General features: G+C 39.2%; 1 protein-coding gene across 4 annotated transcripts in view; it reads left to right on the plus strand.

Annotated features, from left to right (window-relative positions):
* Positions 1-21,079, plus strand: part of HS3ST5 (heparan sulfate-glucosamine 3-sulfotransferase 5) — a 271,581-nt gene that overhangs the window by 89,379 nt on the left and 161,123 nt on the right. The gene's annotated exons all lie outside the window — the stretch shown is intronic.

Genomic DNA, 21,079 nt, shown 5'->3' on the forward strand with positions numbered 1-21,079 from the left:
ATTTCCCTTTCTTCTGTCTTGCTGTTGGTGTAGAGAAATGCAACTGATTTCTGTGCATTGATTTTATATCCTGACACTTTACTGAATTCCTGTATAAGTTCTACCAGTTTTGGAGTGGAGTCTTTTGGGTTTTCCACATATACTATCATATCATCTGCGAAGAGTGATAATTTGACTTCTTCTTTGCCAATTTGGATGCCTTTAATTTCCTTTTGTTGTCTGATTGCTGAGGCTAGGACCTCTAGTACTGTGTTGAATAGCAGTGGTGATAATGGACATCTCTGCCGTGTTCCTGACCTTAGTGGAAAAGCTTTCAGTTTTTCTCCATTGAGAATGATATTTGCGGTGGGTTTTTCATAGATGGCTTTGATGATATTGAGGTATGTGCCCTCTATCCCTACACTTTGAAGAGTTTTGATCAGGAAGGGATGCTGTACTTTGTCAAATGCTTTTTCAGCATCTATTGAGAGTACCATATGGTTCTTGTTTTTTCTTTTATTGATGTGTTGTATCACATTGACTGATTTGCAGATGTTGAACCAACCTTGCAGCCCTGGAATAAACCCCACTTGGTCGTGGTGAATAATCTTTTTAATGTATTGTTGAATCCTATTGGCTAGTATTTTGTTGAGTATTTTCGCATCTGTGTTCATCAAGGATATTGGTCTATAGCTCTCTTTTTTGGTGGGATCCTTGTCTGGTTTTGGGATCAAGGTGATGCTGGCCTCATAAAATGAGTTTGGAAGTTTTCCTTTCATTTCTATTTTTTGGAACAGTTTTAGGAGAATAGGAATTAGTTCTTCTTTAAATGTTTGGTAAAATTCTCCCGGGAAGCCGTCTGGCCCTGGGCTTTTGTTTGTTTGGAGATTTTTAATGACTGTTTCAATCTCCTTAGTGGTTATGGGTCTATTCAGGCTTTCTATTTCTTCCTGGTTCAGTTGTGGTAGTTTATATGTTTCTAGGAATGCATCCATTTCTTCCAGATTGTCAAATTTATTGGCGTAGAGTTGCTCATAGTATGTTCTTATAATAGTTTGTATTTCTTTGGTGTTAGTTGTGATCTCTCCTCTTTCATTCATGATTTTATTTATTTGGGTCCTTTCTCTTTTCTTTTTGATAAGTCGGGCCAGGGGTTTATCAATTTTATTAATTCTTTCAAAGAACCAGCTCCTACTTTCGTTGATTTTTTCTATTGTTTTTTTGGTTTCTATTTCATTGATTTCTGCTCTGATCTTTATGATTTCTCTTCTCCTGCTGGGCTTAGGGTTTCTTTCTTGTTCTTTCTCCAGCTCCTTTAGGTGTAGGGTTAGGTTGTGTACCTGAGACCCTCTTGTTTCTTGAGAAAGGCTTGTACCGCTATATATTTTCCTCTCAGAACTGCCTTTGTTGTGTCCCACGGATTTTGAACCGTTGTATTTTCATTATCATTTGTTTCCATGATTTTTTTCAATTCTTCTTTAATTTCCCGGTTGACGCATTCATTCTTTAGAAGGATGCTGTTTAGTCTCCATGTATTTGGGTTCTTTTCAAACTTCCTTTTGTGGTTGAGTTCTAGCTTTAGAGCATTGTGGTCTGAAAATATGCAGGGAATGATCCCAATCTTTTGATACCGGTTGAGTCCTGATTTAGGACCGAGGATGTGATCTATTCTGGAGAATGTTCCATGTGCACTAGAGAAGAATGTGTATTCTGTTGCTTTGGGATGAAATGTTCTGAATATATCTGTGATGTCCATCTGGTCCAGTGTGTCATTTAAGGCCTTTATTTCCTTGCTGATCTTTTGCTGGATGATCTGTCCATTTCAGTGAGGGGTGTGTTAAAGTCCCCTACTATTATTGTATTATTGTTGATGTGTTTCTTTGATTTTGTTATTAATTGGTTTATATAGTTAGCTGCTCCCACGTTGGGGGCATAGATATTTAAAATTGTTAAATCTTCTTGTTGGACAGACCCTTTGAGTATGATATAGTGTCCTTCCTCATCTCTTATTATAGTCTTTGGATTAAAATCTAATTGATCCGATATAAGGATTGCCACTCCTGCTTTCTTCTGATGTCCATTAGCATGGTAAATTCTTTTCCACCCCCTCACTTTAAATCTGGAGGTGTCTTCGGGCTTAAAATGAGTTTCTTGGAGGCAACATATAGATGGGTTTTGTTTTTGTATCCATTCTGATACCCTGTGTCTTTTGACAGGGGCATTTAGCCCATGAACATTCAGGGTAATTATTGAGAGATATGAATTGAGGGCCATTGTATTGCCTGTAAAGTGACTGTTACTGTATATGGTCTCTGTTCCTTTCTGATCTACCACTTGTAGGCTCTCTCTTTGCTTAGAGGACCCCTTTCAAGATTTCCTGTAGAGCTGGTTTGGTGTTTGCAAATTCTTTCAGTTGTTGTTTGTCCTGGAAGCTTTTAATCTCTCCTTCTATTTTCAATGATAGCCTAGCTGGATATAGTATTCTGGGCTGCATGTTTTTCTCATTTAGTGCTCTGAAAATATCATGCCAGCTCTTTCTGGCCTGCCAGGTCTCTGTGGATAAGTCAGCTGCCAATCTAATAGTTTTACCATTGTATGTTACAGACTTCTTTTCCCGGGCTGCTTTCAGGATTTTCTCTTTGTCACTGAGACTTGTAAATTTTACTATTAGGTGACGGGGTGTGGGCCTATTCTTATTGATTTTGAGGGGCGTTCTCTGAACCTCCTGAATTTTGATGCTCGTTCCCTTTGCCATATTGGGGAAATTCTCCCCAATAATTCTCTCCAGTAGACCTTCTGCTCCCCTCTCTCTTTCTTCTTCTTCTGGAATCCCAATTATTCTAATGTTGTTTCGTCTTATGGTGTCACTTATCTCTCGAATTCTCCCCTCGTGGTCCAGTAGCTGTTTGTCCCTCTTTTGCTCAGCTTCTTTATTCTCTGTCATTTGGTCTTCTATATCACTAATTCTTTCTTCTGCCTCATTTATCCTAGCAGTGAGAGCCTCCATTTTTTATTGCACCTCATTAATAGCTTTTTTGATTTCAACTTGGTTAGATTTTAGTTCTTTTATTTCTCCAGTAAGGGCTTTTATATCTCTCGAGAGGGTTTCTCTAATATCTTCCATGCCTGGCTTGAACCTTGAGAATTGTCATTCTGAACTCTAGATCTGACATATTACCAATGTCTGTATTGATTAGGTCCCTAGCCTTCGGTACTGCCTCTTGTTCTTTTTTTTGTGTTGAATTTTTCTGTCTTGTCATTTTGTCCAGATAAGAGTATATGAAGGGGCAAGTAAAATACTAAAAGGGTGGCAACAACCTCAGGAAAATATGCTTTAACCAAATTAGAAGAGATCCAAAATCGTGAGGGGGGAGAAAGGGGATAAAAAGAGGTTCAAAAAGGAAGAAAGAAAAAAAAAAAGAAAAAAAAAAGAAAAGAATTTAAAAAAAAGAAAACACCTAAGAAAAATATAAAAAATAAAAAATATATATATTAGATAAACTAGTAAAAAATCCTTAAAAAAGAAAAAGGTAACAGTTAAAAAAAAATTTTTATCCGAAGGCGAGAAAAAAAAAAAACAAAAAATGAAAAAGAAAAAAATTAAATTAACTGCAAGACTAAAAAAAAATCACAGGGAAAAAGCCATGAGTTCCGTGCTTGGCTTTCTCCTCCTCTGGAATTCTGCTGCTCTCCTGGGTATTGAAACCGCACTCCTTGGTAGGTGAACTTGGTCTCGGCTGGATTTCTTGTTGATCTTCTGGGGGAGGGGCCTGTTGTAGTGATTCTCAAGTGTCTTTGCCCCAGGCGGAATTACACCACCCTTACCCGGGGCCGGGGTGAGTAATCGCTTGGGTTTGCTTTCAGGAGCTTTTGTTCCCTGAGCGCTTTCCGTAGAGTTCCGGAGGACGGGAATACAAATGGCGGCCTCCTGGTCTTCGGCCTGGAGGAGCCGAGAGCCCAGGGCCGCACTCCTCCTTGTGCCTTCAGAGAACCGCGCCCTGTAACTCCCGTGTGCCTGACCTCGGGCCGCGCTCCGAGCTCACTGAGACTGCGACCGGTTCAAGGTCACCCTGAGCTGCGAGCTCACTGTCGGCTCTGTCTCTGTAGCCGGCTTTCCCGTTCCAATACCCGCAAGCTCTGCGACACTCAGACACCCCCGATCCTTTTGTGACCCTGCGGGACCTGAGGCCACGCTGACCCCGTGTGGGCTTTACCCCAGGTAGCCTCTGGAGCGATGTCCCTCAGTGGGACAGACTTTTTTTTTTTTTTAATATTTTATTTATTTATTTGAGAGAGAGACAGTGAGAGAGAACATGAGCTATGAGAAGGTCAGAGAGAGAAGCAGACTCCCCGTGGAGCTGGGAGACCGATGCGGGACTCGATCCCGGGACTCCAGGATCATGACCTGAGCCGAAGGCAGTCGTCCAACCAACTGAGCCACCCAGGCGTCCCTGGAACAGACTTTAAAAAGTCCTGATTTTGTGCGCGGTTGTTCCGCCGCTTGCCGGGAGCTGGCCCCTCCCCCCGGGGTCTATCTTCCCGTTGCTTTGGATTCACTTCTCCGCCGGTCCTACCTTTCAGAAAGTGGTTGTTTTTCTGTTTCCAGAATTGCTGTTCTTCTTCTCTTCCATCTGCCGATGGATTTTCAGGTGTTTGCAATCTTTAGATAAGCTATCTAGCTGATCTCCGGCTAGCTGAAGTAGTCTCAGCCTGCTACTTCTCTGCCATCTTGACTCCTCCCCTTATTGATTTATTTTTATGTTAGTTATCTTTGTTTTTAATGGGGTACAGTATCCTCCTACAAATTTTCTAGAACACACTCTATGGGAAATTTGTGTACATGGAATTTGGGGAAGTGTTTGAGAACACTGGCAATAAGGAATTGAAGGAAGCAGAATTGGACAAGGGTGACAACACAGACCCCAGGTTATCATGGGAGCTCTTAACCTAGATGGTCCTCCCAGTTGTCCTAAATTGAGGGAAGGGTCTTGGCCTTTGTATTCCATGTTGACCAGTCACTGGATATAAACCAACTCTTGGGGAGGAACCATACCTTCGGTAGGGCATTTGCCTTTAGTCAAGAGCAATACCAGGAGAGGGGTGCACCTGTGAGCTGCCCACAGTCAATACTCTTAGAAATTGGGGTAATGAAGACTTTAGTTCTGAAGGAGGCATTCACTTACTCTATAGTGCCCTCACCCTCATTGCCAAAAAGGAGCTTTAAGGAGTAGAACAACAAGAATATATTTAAAGAGTGACAAGGACTTCTGTTGCCATTTTATACCTCGTTCACCACTCAAACAAATTATTTCTTTCACTTTGAATGCATGATTGAATAAAGTAAAAGGCATTTGTTGATACAATGAAAGTACAAGTAATAGATGGTTGATAGAAGAAGAAAAACGTGTAAGAGTTTCCCTTGGGCCTCAAAGGTTAATTATTGATTAGCATGTATGTGCTAAAAGAATATTAATAAAAAAGCATAGGCACAAGGCAGTAAATTTCTAGAAGTTGACTTTTTTTTTGATATGTAATATATTTCTTAGGTAGGGAGGAAAGAGAGTAAATCACAAGGAAATTATTTCATGCATTTCACTGATTAAATGGGCTAGTCTTGACAAGACTCTGAAAAGCTGGGCAGCACTCTTACTATCAGCAGGGACCACCAAAAGGAACAGAGATGTGCTCACACAGCATATACACAGAAAAACATTAAAAAACAAATCAGAGTAGATGTAAGATTGAATAAGCAATACCTTCAGTGAAAAACTTCTGTTTTTGGACGGAAACAGCTGGTAGTATGCTGTAGGCAATCCTTGCTTTGCACAGAACCGTTTTAACTGAAATTTGTGCATATCAGAGCTGTGGAAAGTGAGGATTGTCATTAGCTGTGTTATTATTCGGTTATTGCAATTTTTATTTTCCTACAAATTTGGCTCTTTAAAAATGTTTAAAAGTTAAAAAAAAAAAAACTTTTCAAAAGTTTATTTATTTAATTTATGATCCCTGCACCCCTTGTGAGCCTCAAACCCACAGACCCTAAATCAAGAGTTTCATGCTCTTCCTACTGAGCCAGTCAGGTCCCCCAAAATATTTTTAAACTGTCTGAATCATTAGACATTAGCTTCATGAAAGAAGAGGCTTTTATTTTATCCCTATTTTTTATCCCTATTTACTGTATTATTTTACCCCTATTTACCCACTATTTTATCCGTACAGCCTAACATAGTTCCTGGTCCCATAGCAGGTATTTGATGAATGCATGAACCATCAACCAGATGAAATAGTGCATAGCAATCTAGTGACCATGCAGTTTTTCCTCGGGCTGTCTGGTAAATATCTGAGTCATTTGCTGGGTGAATCTTGAAGAGCCAACAGAACTTTCTATAGTAAACTCTTAGTGCTTGCTTGCTTGCTTTTTTTTTTTTTAAGATTTTATTCATTTATTTGACAGATATAAGTCACAAGTAGGCAGAGAGGCAGGCAGAAAGAGAGAGGAGGAAGCAGCAGGCTTCCTGCAGAGCAGAGAGCCCGATGCCTGCTGCCAGGACCCTGAGATCATGACCTGAGCTGAAGGCAGAGGCTTTAACCCACTGAGCCACCCAGGCGCCCCTAATGCTTGCTTTCTTATGTAGAGATTCAGTCTTCATAGCAACCATTCATACTGTGGTATTCTAACCAAAGATTAGTTGCCCTTTCATTTTCAACTATTCACTCTACATCTGGTTCCTAAAAATGTTAGCATCTATATAAATATGTAATCGGTAAGACCCTTAGTAGCTATTTCATATATGATTGTTTGTGAATACAACAAGCCTGGAGTTTTAGTTTTTTGGTTTTTTTGCTTTTAATTTAAGTAAACTCTACACCCAACAAGGTGCTCAAACTCATGACCCCGAGATCAAGAGTTGCACGCTCCTGCAGGTGAACCATCCAGGCACCCCAAGGTTAGTCTTTTAAGTTCAGCTAGGAAAATAATTTTCTGTTGACTTCAAAAGCAAATAATAAAAATTAAAGTTTCTAACTCAGCTTCATGCTCACAGGCCATGCAATCCAGTATACAAAATAGAAAAAAAATATCGATATTACATAAAGGATAGAAGTGCAAAATGGGATGGAGTTCAAGGACACTGGAAAAACTGAATAATGATTAGAAAACAGTTCAATTTATTTTTAACTATCAAAATTTTAAACACGGGACAGTTTCTTTACAGAATATGTTCCAATATTTTGGAATCACCAAATTTGTATATTATAAACTGTTTGTAGAAACTTTGGGGCTTTCTTCAAAACTATACTTCTGTCCATCACTCATTTTTCAGACTCAGCTCAGACCTCAAGTTTCCTGCTTTTCTTAGATGTATCTCTTGTTCTTTGTTTTTCTCCCTCTCATTTATTTTTATTTTTATTTTTTTTGAGATCTTATTTATTTGACAGAGATCACAAGTGGGCAGAGAAGCAGGCAGAGAGAGGAGGAAGCAGGCTTCCTGCTGAGCAGAGAGCCTGATGTGGGGCTCAATCCCAGGACCCTGGGATCATGACCTGAGCTGAAGGCCGAGGCTTTAACACACTGAGCCACCCAGGTGCCCCTCTCTCTCTCATTTCTGATGAAGGTACACAGTTTTGTTTTCATCACTAAGGAACAAGTAGGAAACAGCCCAATAACATTGGTGTCTACTGGGGTAACTCTCATTGCGTGAGTTGCTGGTACTCTCGATTCAAACTGACACCACTACAAAATGACAGAGCACTCTCCCCAAGGTTCTCTACGCTAAATTCATGACCATGGAAAAACTACAGTATTGAAACAAGACTAACAATAGTAGAATGTTACCCTTAGGGTGGTATTTGGAAAGAAGAGGAAATAATAACCCACAGTTGTGTGAATTACCAGTTCTGCGTTGGAGGCCTAGAAATAAAAGAACACATGACTTTATTTTAGGTAGGAACTCTGATTAAAAAGAAAAGAAAATTAGAAAAGACAATGTTGTTGAATCTGTTCCTACCATTCTTATTCCCATGATAACAATAAAGGAAAGTAGGCTGTAGCAGAAGATTGAAATTCACTTTTTGATTCAGAGTTATTGGTGATTTTTTTTTGTTTTTGTTTTCCCTGGGGTTTTTTGTCTATGTAAATAAAAAACTGGGCTAAAAAAAGGGATCTTTTCTCTTTGAAGGTGCTCCTGTTCTGAGAGTAGAACAGAATACCACCTATGTGCTTTTCAGTGACTCTCAATTAGTGAGCCTTATATTGGGTATGCGTGTAAAGTCTAAACAGACACACCGATGGAAAACTTGATTGTGGGCGGGAAGATGGCTTTCCTTAGGGCTATTAAGGCAGCTCAAGGAGGAGAATTTGTTCCTTTTCTCTCTTAAATAGTAGCACTGCTATACTAATGCAGCTGAAGCTGTCATTAAAGCTGCTTGGTATTTGCCTTAGCTTAAGTGACTGGCAGACTAGCTATATTCTCATCTGTTAAACCTGAGAGGAGCAGAAGAGCAAATTATATGAGGTCTGCTTTGAACACTGTTGCTGAAGCCTTCTTGATTATACTTTAAGGCCTACAATATGTGTCTATAGAGCTCAATGGATTACACAGCATCCTTGTATCTATTATCACTTTCGATCTGCACCAAAACACTGTGACTTAAGCAGGGATGCAGACACATCACAAAAGTCACGTGGCTCGGCCATGCCTGCTGGTTTTCAGTCATTCCCCCTGGTAATTTAGTTCATGGAATATTGCTGTGTGACATCTTTCCCTTGGCCTGTCATTGTGGAAATAAGTGAATGCTGGACAAGCACGATTCCTACAAATTTCTGCGAAGACATTTTATTAACAGAGAGTGTAATACAGCACCTGTATCAAGCATGATGTGTTTTAGACTGCCGTTCGCTGCAGATAGCCGCTGAGAACTCTCAGGCGAGGCCCCGTCTGTCAAAATCCTTATTTTGTTCACCGGCACAAGAAGCCTAAAGGTGTGCACTGCTGCATCATTGAAGCCACAGTCATGAGACTTGACTGGTCTATCTTCCCTGGACCCTTTCCCCAAAGCTTTGACCTTTATATCCCTACACAGCACAGACTCTTTTCCAGGACATTAGCTCTAACGTAAGGAACCAGGCTGCGACGTCATCTGTATGCAACCTTCCTTTCCCTCCTGCGTGCGCAAACGATGTCTTGGTCGTGGCTTCTGCGGCTATGGACAGAGCCCTGGATTCTAAGAGTCCGCTCTTCGTGCCAGGTCTCCTTGGTGTTTGTCTTGGAAACGGGGCCAGTCTCCCTGATGGCTGTGTGTCAGAGCAATCTATCAGGTACTCTTCCTTCACAGCAGTCCCCTGCTCTCCACCGTGTGCCTTGAAATTGGGCTTCAGTGTCCTTGCAAACCCGTATCTGTCCTCCGCAGCTTGTGGCTGTCCCCGCCGCAGCTCACCAAACCTCCTCTGCATGGTTATCCTGTTGTCATCTGTCCTTCTCACCTGGGGGGCTCTGGTGTGACGATCTGTGCTGGTGGGCTGGCTGCATCCCAGCACATTATTGTTGATGATGATCCCGACTCACCATTTACTGGTAAGCATTATTCACAAGTGTGCGAGGAGGGCCAGGTGGGTTTTCGTAATTCATCTCTGTCTCGCAGCTGTGGGTGAGGTTGCCCGTCAGTACTTCTGTTCTCTCTAAACCCTCCTTTTGTAAGGTCAGGAGCACGATCCTGTCTTAGTGTTTTCCAATTTCCAGAAGAGCATATTTTTCTTCTTCACCTAATTTATTCTTATATGCATTCATTGCAACCTTGGGCAAGATGCTGCCTATAGCCATCAATTCTGTATTGTAATTTGAAACCATACATTGCCCATGCCTTTTCTATAGGGCTCTGTAGAGCTCATGCAGAGCAGTGTCTAAAACCTAGATACCACCTTGGGATTCGCTGGTTGTATTGCTAAGGAAAACTAGAATTCTGTCCGACCAGCGTCATTTCCTCTGCAGTAACACTCGAGTTTTCACGTTTCACTTCTGGAAACAATATGCGACACAACTTTGATCAAGGGTAAGCCTCTTTTCTCTACTCCACAAAATAACTTTAGGGAGTAATGGAAGAGCATATCAGGTGATTTTTCAAAATTTAAAAAGTCCCCATAAGGGGTGCCTGGGTGGTGCGGTTGGTTAAGCTTCTGACTCTTGATTTTGGCTCAGGTCATGATCTCAGGGTCGTGAGATCAAGCCCCAAGACAGGCTATGCACTCAGTGCAGAGTCTGCTTAAGATTATCTCTCCCTCTGCCCCCATGCCCTAACCCCCCCACGTTTGCTCTCTCTCTCTCTCTAAAATAAAAATAAATAATTCTTTTAAAACAAACAAACAAACAAGAAGTCCTCCTAAGTGCTCATTTTATTGGTTACGCTTTCTAGCATTTCAGTCTGCTCCACCTTGGGAAAGCCTTATCAGTTATGGCTGGCAAGAAGCATAGATCCTTTGGCCTCCCACAAAAGTAACTGTAAAGAAAACAAAGCTGTCTTTGCCAGCTGCTGCTACTGCCTTTGGAGCACAGTTCGGGGATACAGGTCAACTTTTACAGTAACTATAAGCCAAACTTTGAATTTTCACAAAGAAAATACTGTGCTCAACATATCAACTAACATTTAAGTCTAAGCAATGTGATAGACATTTTAATATTCACTGTCTTATTTAATCTTGAAGACAGCCTATGGTCTATATTATGGAATGTATTATTATCTTTATGGTGTAAGTCAAGTAAATGAGTTTTGAAATGGTCCAGCTAGGCAGCTAGTAAGCGATATGGGAAGCGACTATTGCTGTAGGTCCGATGTGTTCTTCTACTCTCTCTGCCGTGTTATGACTCCATTCTATGTTTAACTTTTTGTACGAGATCATCACTGGCAGAAGTTGTGATCCTCAGAAGCCAGTTTCAGAGAAGTGGTATTATTTTTAAAAAACTAATTAATTAACTTGGGTTTTCTACTTACATTGTCAAATCATGGAAGCAACAAAACCTGTAGGAGCATTTGTTAAAACTTCCTTTCCTTTTCTAACCATGGTCCCTTAAACGTCACTTTCTCTGAGTCCTCCCTGCCATTCCTGATCTGCAGCTTTTTGTCTTTAAGAAAAAGACACAGTTCTCCTAATCTTCCCCTTCTATATTTCTACCCATAATTTCAGTTCTCTATCCCTGTCAATATTCTTACTGAGCATCGCAGAAGCGCAAAGAACCCAAGAATCCATCACACACTAGCTAGTAGGACCTTCCCAGGAGCATGTTGAGGGGAGGGTATGAGTGATTCGAGTGGACAGCCTGTACCAACTTCAACAAGCTGGGAGTACTCATATATTAACAGCCTTTTCCCTAACAAACAAACAAACAAAAACCTGGGAACAACCATAGGTGGCACCTCTTTAACAAATCCACTATTTTCTTGGAAAAATAAGAATTATGTTGTGCTATTCAATTCCACTTGAGTTTTAGCATTCCTGCTGAAGCGTCCCTTAAAACTTTCCTTGATAACCAGTGAGTTATACCTCTGGGATGAATTTGTTCAGCTTCTTCTAGAATGTCTTCTCTAGTTCTCATACTAGCTGTTATAGCCAAATATATATATATATATATATATATATATATATATATATATTAAAGATTTTATTTATTTACTGGACAGAGAGAGATCACAAGTAGGCAGAGAGGCAGGCAGAGAGAGAGGAGGAAGCAGGCTCCCTGCTGAGCAGAGAGCCCGATGCGGGGCTCGATCCCAGGACCCTGAGATCATGACCTGAGTCAAAGGCAGCGGCTTAACCCACTGAGCCACCCAGGCGCCCCATGGCCAAAAATATTTTATCTGAAAATTTAAAAAGAGGGGGAATTTCAAATATGACCTTAAGTTTTCCAGTATGAATTATCATATTAAAAAATGAAAGAACTGAGCTTTTACAAATTCATTTTACAATTTCTTTTTTTACAAAAATATGAAAGAATTGAGCTTTTACTTGCAATTCTGCAGCAATTAGGTATTTCAGAAGAGGCTGGATAAAACCACAAGATCATGGCAGCATATATAAAAAAAAGTAAGATAAGCACGTACCTATCTCATGGGTCTGTGAGTCATTTGGAGTTGGCTGATCTAGGCCAGGCTGGGCTGGGTGGCTGTGATGATATCAGCTGTTTGCTCCCGTGGCTTGGAATCTGCTGGGGATTATCCCAGGCTCTACTGGGGCAGCTTAGTTCTGTTCTCCATGCCTCCCATCCTCTTCCTGCCTGGGCAAGTTCTCACCGCAGTAGCAGAAGCACCAAAAAGCAAAGTCAATAGAGCGAGCATTGTTCAAGCCTTTGGTCACATCATGCTCTCTAATGTTTCATTGATCAAAACAAGTCAAACGACCAAACCCAAAGACAGGGAGTAGGGAGAGACATTCTATGTCCTTATCAGGAGATATTACAAAGGCACATAGCAATGCACATGGATGCTCGAAGGGGTGAAGGGTTGGTGACATTGATCAAGTCTATTTATCTATTTATAAAAACCTATTTTTCTTGAGTATCATTCTATCAAAAGCTAGGTAGTGTTCGTTCTGGTAGTGTTAGCTCTTGATGAAGGCACCATTCATTCATTCAAACATGCATTTACTCATTGTTCAGTAACATGTAACACAGAGTTCTTTACACAAGTGCTATCTAGTAGAAATATATTGTGGTCAATTTTCTAGTACCCACCTTTAACTAGGTAAGAATAAGCAGGCAAAAATATATTTAATAATATATTTTAGTAAAATATATCTAAAATATAAACATTTGACATGTAATCACCATTGAAGTTAAGATATTTTATGTTCTTTTCCTTTTTCACAAAATCCTCAAAATCCAGTGTGTATTTCTTACAGCACATCTCAGTTTGGACCAGTTTTATTTCAAGTACTAAAGCCGCAAGTGACTAGTAAGGCTACAGACTATGTATTGAACTTGGTGCTGAGGATACAAGACAGCTGCCCCATGGATCTTTCAATCTAGAAAGGAGAATTAATCTAAATGATGTCACCATTTTCTGTCTTTCTGAGAAGCTCACATTTTTAACTGACTGTTTTGGAAAAATGACTATGTTGATACCTCTTGGATCTGGTCATGACTCTGTGTGGCAGTTTTTTCCCCTATTCTAATAGTTCTCTTTTCCACATCCTCAAACAATCTCCTTAGCCTAGTTTAGTTGGAGATATTTCAACATGCCTTTTTAAAATCTCCTATGAAAAGTCATCATTGTGCTTCAAAGTCTGGCCAAAAAAAAAAAAGATGTGGCTTTTTTCAAAATCAATATAGTGAAGGGATATTACCTGAGATCTTATTACTAGGAGGATAAATTTCCACATTATGACTCTACCTGATAAGAGCTGAGAATCCTTCATGATAGAAAAGTTGAATGGAAAAGTTATCTTTCTCAGTGGATATCTGGGTGGTTGTAGAGAGAATATATAATAAAAGTAGATAAAAAAGGAAAACATTGCTTCAGAAGTAGTACAAGAAATAACAGAGGCAGAGCCTGGAGAAAATGAGAAGGAAAGAAAAAGGAAACATTAATAGTGTTTATCTGTTCTGACCCGATTAAGTATGTAACTGCCCATAAGAACGTTTTGACTTTTCCACACTAAACCAAGCAAAGTTTATCAAAGAGGGTAATTTTTAGAAAGCAGTTATTGTCTTTTGAAGTTGTAGATAAAGGGCCTGGCAAGAATAGGGAGATAAGATATTTTCTTCGTAGTCTACCACAATCTGATGTTTCTTTAAATATTTAGGCATAATTCAAAGAACTAAAAGAGGTCTCTTTCAACTGCTACAGATCACCTTGTGATTTCTTTTTTTTTTTTCTTTTTTAATCCTGTTCTGCTGATTGCATGTCTTTTCAATGATGATTCATGACTTTGATTATGTAACCCATTGATATAAAAACCATTCTGGGTAGATGCCCTCACGCCTCTTTTTTCCTCTGGCAACATTGCAGGCACTAGTGATGGTACTTGGCATAATGTTCTTGGGCAACCCAGGGCACCTTTGATTTTTATCAGTGATTTGATCAATACTTGTGTCCAAAAAGCAAGTGTCTTGGGTAGTTTGGGGTGATGATGCAGGGATTTTAAGCTCTGGGATGCTCTTTTCATAAGATATTACTGAAAACTACAGTATGGTCTGTGTTTTCATACTAGACACTTTAGAAAATGACTATAATTACATAGAGAAGGGAGTCCAGATTACATGGTGGGCTTTTTTTACACTTTAAATTACAAAAATATATTTGTGAGTCTGCTCCCGTTTTTCGCGAAGCTTTTAAATCAGGACAACAACATTGTCTTATGTTTAGTGACAAAGGATGATTTCAATAATTGCAAGAAATATTTTTCACCACCAGCAGATGTCTACCGATATATCTCCTCCCCAATCCCCCCACATCTGACCCTCTTGCTCTTAACATTGAAATATTGTGTGTCATTTCTTTTCATTGCGGTATTTTCAGATGGGAATTAAAAATAAATTGAAAAAAGTAATGCTTAGTAAACTTAGATGGCAAATTAGTGATTTATACATTGGTGATTTATCAATGAGGAGGAAAAGGGGCAACTCTAATGAGATGTACATCATAAGGTGAAAGCCTTCCTCCCCCAGGGTCAGAAAGTAGGCAGGAGCTTTGACTAGAGTGAAAGCTGGCATCAGAGACATCATCATTAATTCAAACCCAGAATGGAAGAGCTCCTAAGGTCACTTTAGTAAAGAATTTTTTTTTTTTTTAAAGTTGCCGGTAGAATGGGGAGTAAAGTAGGACAGGTGTGTGTATGTGTATGTGTATGTGTAAAAGCTTGAGAATTGACTTAAAACCGTTTAATGAGTTTAGAAAATAAAGTTGTCTGCTTGCAAATTAAGAATATTTATATGCTCACGGCTTAAAACAAAGAAGGCACACCATAACTATTTATTAGGTGAACAAATGAATGTCATCCACTTAAATACATTTTAGTGACTGTGGTTTTCCTTTTTTTCTGGATATTAAACCGCGACACCCAGAAAAGAGGATCTAAGAATTGGACAGCCTTTCCGATATGACCGTTCGCATTCTGTCCCTACTGTCATTTCTCAGACAGGAAGGAGTCCCACCAACAGCAGAAATAGAGGCCTGAGGTAAATATAGGTGGCAAAATAGGGCCATGTTTCTCCTATCCTGGTTTCAAGCCATAATCCCAGCCCCTTTACTGTGGCCTGAGAAGTACAAATGGGAGGAGATGAAGGTCTAATTCAGATTATCCTTATTATTTATACCAGATATCCCTCCCTCCCTAACGAAATCCCATGCCAGTTTTAGGTTCAGAGACATTCTGGATCTTCCTTTAACAAACCCAAGCCACTGACATTTTCCTAGGAAAGATCTTTTCCAATCATCAGATAAACAGAAGGTCTACATTTAAGATGTGGGAGAGTTTTACTCATCCAGTAAACAATCATCAAGCATCTTCTTTCTTGAAATAGATTTGTCTCCTTTAATTAGACCAGGCCTCAGTATTTCTGTAGCAGTGAACTTTGTTTCCTCTATCATGATTATCTTTCTGTAGTTGCTAAGATATGCTCAGAGTGGAAAAATTATAAAAAGCTTAGAATTCTTAAGTCTGTATATGATTCTATATGTATATGTATTCTATGATAAGCTGGCACAATATTAGAAAGTTTGTATTCTGATGGCACTTCTGTTTTATTTCTCTGCTTCTCTTTCCTGTAACTACCTTCCCTGTTAATTAATACTTTACCTGATTTGCATGCAGGGTATTAGTTGAAAATCTAGTGCTCAATAATGTAGTTGAAAATCTAGAGCTCACTAATGTAGAAAACTACCATCAGACTAGAAATGAGAGTTCAGATTAATGAACAAATTTCCATGTGTGTGCATGTGTTCGTATGTGCACACACACGTGCACCTGCATATTTAAAAGGGACTTTCCCAGAAATTCCAGAATAATAAACTTCGGGCACTGGAGTTGCTTAGAAGGTATACATTCAGTGATTCTCAACTGAGGTTGCATATTACAATCCCCTGAGGAATTTACAAGACTCTTTTTCCCCTCCTTTTTCTTGAGGATGGGCCCTGCACATGGGTATTTTTTTCAAATCCATGTATATTCTAATATGCAGCCAAGGTTTAAAAAACCCTGGTTTGGTCAGGCCTCCTTTTATGTGGATAGACCAAATAAAAACCCTTTAGGTAGGAACTGAGCATGTCAGGTCATTAGAGACCGGATTAAAAACCACCTAACCAATGCCCATTTCAGAGCGATTTCCATAGTAATCCAGCATTAATATCTTGTTAGTTTGGACTTGTTTGAACTTTCCCTTGAGAACATTAACAGAAGGAATAATGCTTCTTAATTTCTTTTCCCCCAAATACACTTGAGAAAAAAAACCCACCATGCTGTGCAGTAGTATAAATTAACACATGAATTTCCTTTATTTCTCAGTGTCATTGACCTTGCCTTCCACCAAAAATACGTTAGTCTTTGATTGCTGTGAAGAATTTTTGGAACACATTTATAACTTCCATTTTTTTCTACAAGGCCGGAAGATATCTCAAATCATTTTATCATAGGTAGACCCATTTTAAAACTTATCATATAAAGTATGTGTAGTTCACTTCCCAAGAAACATTCTAAGAAAACAGCACTGATAACATGGCCCATAGTTAGCAGGGTTAAGATAGAGATAGTTAAACATTTTCCGGTTCTTTGACATCTATCTTTTCTGTATGGATATATCTGTTGAGCCCATCAAAGTCTAAAATATTTCAATTCCGCATAAAATTGCAGTGCCAATTGTTATATGGCATATATTTTATATTGTGGAGAGATGGAAAAGCATATCTAAATGCATCATGCCTCTACTCAGGAGTAATGCAAATCTTCTGTCTTGCCAGTTCTAGAAATAAATGAAAATGATAGTAGATAAAGACTAGATACATTTTTCTCTTCTGCACTCCTGCAAAATCTTATGTGCTGTGATCATCATCATGCATTAAGCATCTGCTGTAAGCCAGACATTCTACTATGGGCAAAGGAATGTTGACGGCATCGTCTATACCCTCAACTCTTATCAATCAAAAGCAAGTAAATAAATACAGTTTAAAGCAGGAGGGAGGAAAGAATAAACATTTGACTAAGAAAAAACTTGTAAGTACAAAGATATTCTACAAATTATGAGTAGAGCTATGTGCATTCACACAATTTTCAACTTATTATAAGTCTCCAGTATTTACCTAATTAGATAGACTGAACATGTATGCCTGTGTCTTTTGTGAATTGTGTATGATTTATACTAATTATCACCATAATACAAGGAATTCATGAATAACAGGTTTTTTAATGATCACGTGTTTAAAAGACCTGAAAAAATGCCCATGACAGAGGCGCAGACTAAAGAAGATGGGTGTATTAGAAGCAGTGGAACCGATGGCAGCCTATCATGAACCCCGGAATGCACTTGTGGATTTACCACCACTCACAATCTGAATTTCCTCATTATCAGCCTGAGAGTTAAAGTCAGGGAGATGACATCATTCTGGTCAGACTTCCAGGGGAATGAACTATCTGAACCACTCCACTTCTGTGTCCAAACTATTGGTGTCCTTCATGCTTTTCTTCTACAGTGCCTCTTTCTGACCTGGCAGTCGTAGGGGGAGCTCACCAGTAAACATGGATGGTTGTGAGAGAGATGTAATTCAGATCAAATGGAAGTCTGAGGAATCTCCTAAGTAAATGACTTCTCCAGCTGCAAGGAGATCAGGATGAGATCTTAATCAACACTGGCAAATTTTGTTTTTAATAATTTTTTTATTGTGTTAGTCACCATACAGTACATCATTAGTTTTTGATGTAGTGTTCCATGATTCATTGTTTGTGTATAACACCCAGTGCTCCAGGCAATATGTGCCCTCCTTAATACCCATCACCAGGCTCACCCATCTCCCGACACCCTCACCTCTAAAACCCTCAGTCTGATTTCTGGAATTCGTAGTCTCTCATGGTTCACCTCCCGCTCTGATCACCCCCCTTCATTTTACCCCTTCCTTCTCCTAATGTCCTTCATGCTATTCCTTATGTTCCACAAATAAGTGAAACCATATGTTGTCCTTCCGTGTTTGACTTATTTCACTCAGCATAATCTCTTCCGGTTCCCTCCATGTTCGTGCAAATGTTGGGTATTCATCCTGATGGCTGAATAATATTCCATTGTCTATATGGATGACATCTTCTTTATCCATTTGTCTTTTGAAGGGCATCACAGCTCCTTTCACAGTTCAGCTATTGTGGACATTGCGGCTTCATTCATTGTGTACATGTATATTCGAGTACATAGGTCCTTCTTTTCACTACATCTGTATCTTTGGGGTAGTGCAATTGCTGGGTCATAGGGTAATTCTATTTTTAACTTTTTAAGGAACCTCCACACTGTTTTCCAAAGTGGCTGTACCAACTTGCATTCCCACCAACAGTGTGAGAGGGTTCCCCTTTCTCTACAACCTCTCCAACATTTGTTGTTTCTTGTCTTGTCAGTTTTTGCCATTTAACTTGTTTAAGGTAGTATCTCAAATGTGGTTTTGATTTGAATTTCCCTTATGGCTAATGATGTTGAACAATTTTTCATGTGTCTGTTAGCCATTTGTCTTCTTCTTCTTTTTTTTTTTTTAAGATTTTATTTATTTATTTGACACAGAGATAGAGAGGACAAGTAGGCAGAGTGGCGGACAGAAGGAGAGGGAGAAGCAGGCAGTCCACTGAGCAGGGAGCCTGATGTCGGGCTCGATCCCAGGACCTGGGATCATGACCTAAGCCAAAGGCAGCCACTTAACCAACTGAGCCAATCAGGTGCCCCAGCCATTTGCCTGCTTTGAAGAAGTGCCTGTTAATGTGTTCTGCCCATTTTTTGACTTGATTGTTTTGGTTTGTCTCTTTGTTTTGTTGACTATTTCCCTTGCTGTGCAGAAGATTTTTATCTTGATGAAGTCCCAAAAGTTCATTTTTGCTTTTGTTTCCCTTGCCTTTGGAGATGTGTTTTGAAAGAAGTTGCTGTAGCCGATGTCAAAAAGGTTGCTGCATATGTTATCCTCTCAGTTTTTGATGGATTCTTGTCTCACTCATCCATTTAGAGTTTATCTTTGTGTATGGTTTAAGAGAATGGTCAATTTCATTCTTCTATATGTAGCTTTCCAGTTTTCCCAGCACCGGTTATTGAGGAGACGTTTTTCCATTGAATATTTTTTTCCTGATTTGTCAAAGATTATTTGACCATAGAGTTGAGGGTTCCTATCTGAGCTCTCTTTTCTGTTCCATTGATCTATGTGTCTGTTTTTATGCCAGTACAATGTTTCTTAGTGATCACAGATTTGTAATATAGCTTGAAATCAGGCAACATGATGCCTCCAGCTTTGTTTCTCTTTTCAACATCTCCTTGGGGATTAATGGTCTTTTCTCATTCCATAGAAATTTTAGGATTATTTGTTCTAGCACTTTGAAAAATGTCATTTGTATTTTGATTGTGATGATGTTGAAAGTATAGATTGCTCTGGGCAGCATAAACATTTTAGCAATGTTTATTTTTTCCAATCCATGAACATGGGATGTTTTTCCATCTTTTTGTGTCTTTTTCAATTTCCTTCATAAGTGTTCTATAGTTTCTAGAGTATAGATCCTTTACCTCTTTGGTTAGGTTTATTCCAAGGTATCTTAGATCATCTGAGCAGAAAATCAGCAAAGAAAGAAGAGCTTTGAATGACACACTGAACCAGCTGGACCTCATAGATACATATAGAATATTGCACCCTAAAACAACAAACACACATGGGACTTTCTCCAGAATAGACCACATACTGGGTCAGAAATCAGGTCCACCTGATATCAAAAGATTGAGATTATTCCCTGTATATTCTCAGACCATAATGCTTTGAAACTGGAAGTCAATCACAAGAAAAAATTTGGAAGAAATTCAAACATTTGGAAACTGAAGACCATCCTGCTTAAGAATATTTGGGTCAACAGGGAAATCAAAGAACTTTAACAATTCATGGAAACCAATGAGAATGAAAACACATCAGTCCAAAATCTATTGGATACTGCAAAGGTGGTCCTAAGGGGGAAATACATAGCCATCCAACCCTCACTCAAAAAAATAGAAAAGTCCTGAATATACAAATTAACTTTACATCTTAAAGAACTGGAGAAAGAACAACAAATAAAGCCTAATCCAGGCATAAGAAGAGAAATAATTAAGATTAGAGCAAAGATCAATGAATTAGAAACTAGAAATACAGTAGAACAGATCAACAAACTAGAAGCTGGCTCTTTGAAAGAATCAATAAGATTGATAAACCACTGGCCGGACTTATCCAAACAAAAAGAGAAAGGACCCAAATTAATAAAATTATGAATGAAAAAGGAGGGATCATGACTAACACTATAAAAATAGAAACAATTATTAGAAATTATTATCAACAACTATATGCCAATAAGTTAAGCAACCTGGAAGAAATGGATGCCTTCCTGGAAACCTATAAACTAACAAGACTGAAACAGGAAGAAATTAACAACCTGAATAGACCAATAACTAGTAATGAGATTGAAGTAGTGGTCAAAAAGCTCCCCCAAAACTGGAGTCCAGGACCTGATGGATTCCCTGGGGAATTCTACCAAACATTCAAAGAAGAAGTAATACCTATTCTCCTGAAGCCATTTAATAAAATAGAAACGGAAGGAAAACTTCCAAACTCATTCTATAAGACCAGCATTGCCTTGATCCCAAAACCAGGCAAAGAACCCATCAAGAAAGAGAATTGCAGACAAATATCCCTGATGAATATGGATGCAAAAATTCTCAACAAGACCCTAACTGATAGGATCAAACAGTATGTCAGAAGGATTATCCATCATGACCAGGTGGGATGTATCCCTGACATCCACGGGTAGTTCAACATTCACAAATCAATCAATGTGATAGAACACATAAATAAGAGAAGAGACAAGAAACACATGGTCCTCCCAGTTGATCCAGAAAGAGCATTTGACAAAATATAACATCCTTTC

The sequence above is a fragment of the Mustela nivalis genome (genome assembly GCF_964662115.1).
Source record: "Mustela nivalis genome assembly, chromosome: 5".
Classification (NCBI taxonomy): Eukaryota; Metazoa; Chordata; class Mammalia; order Carnivora; family Mustelidae; genus Mustela; species Mustela nivalis.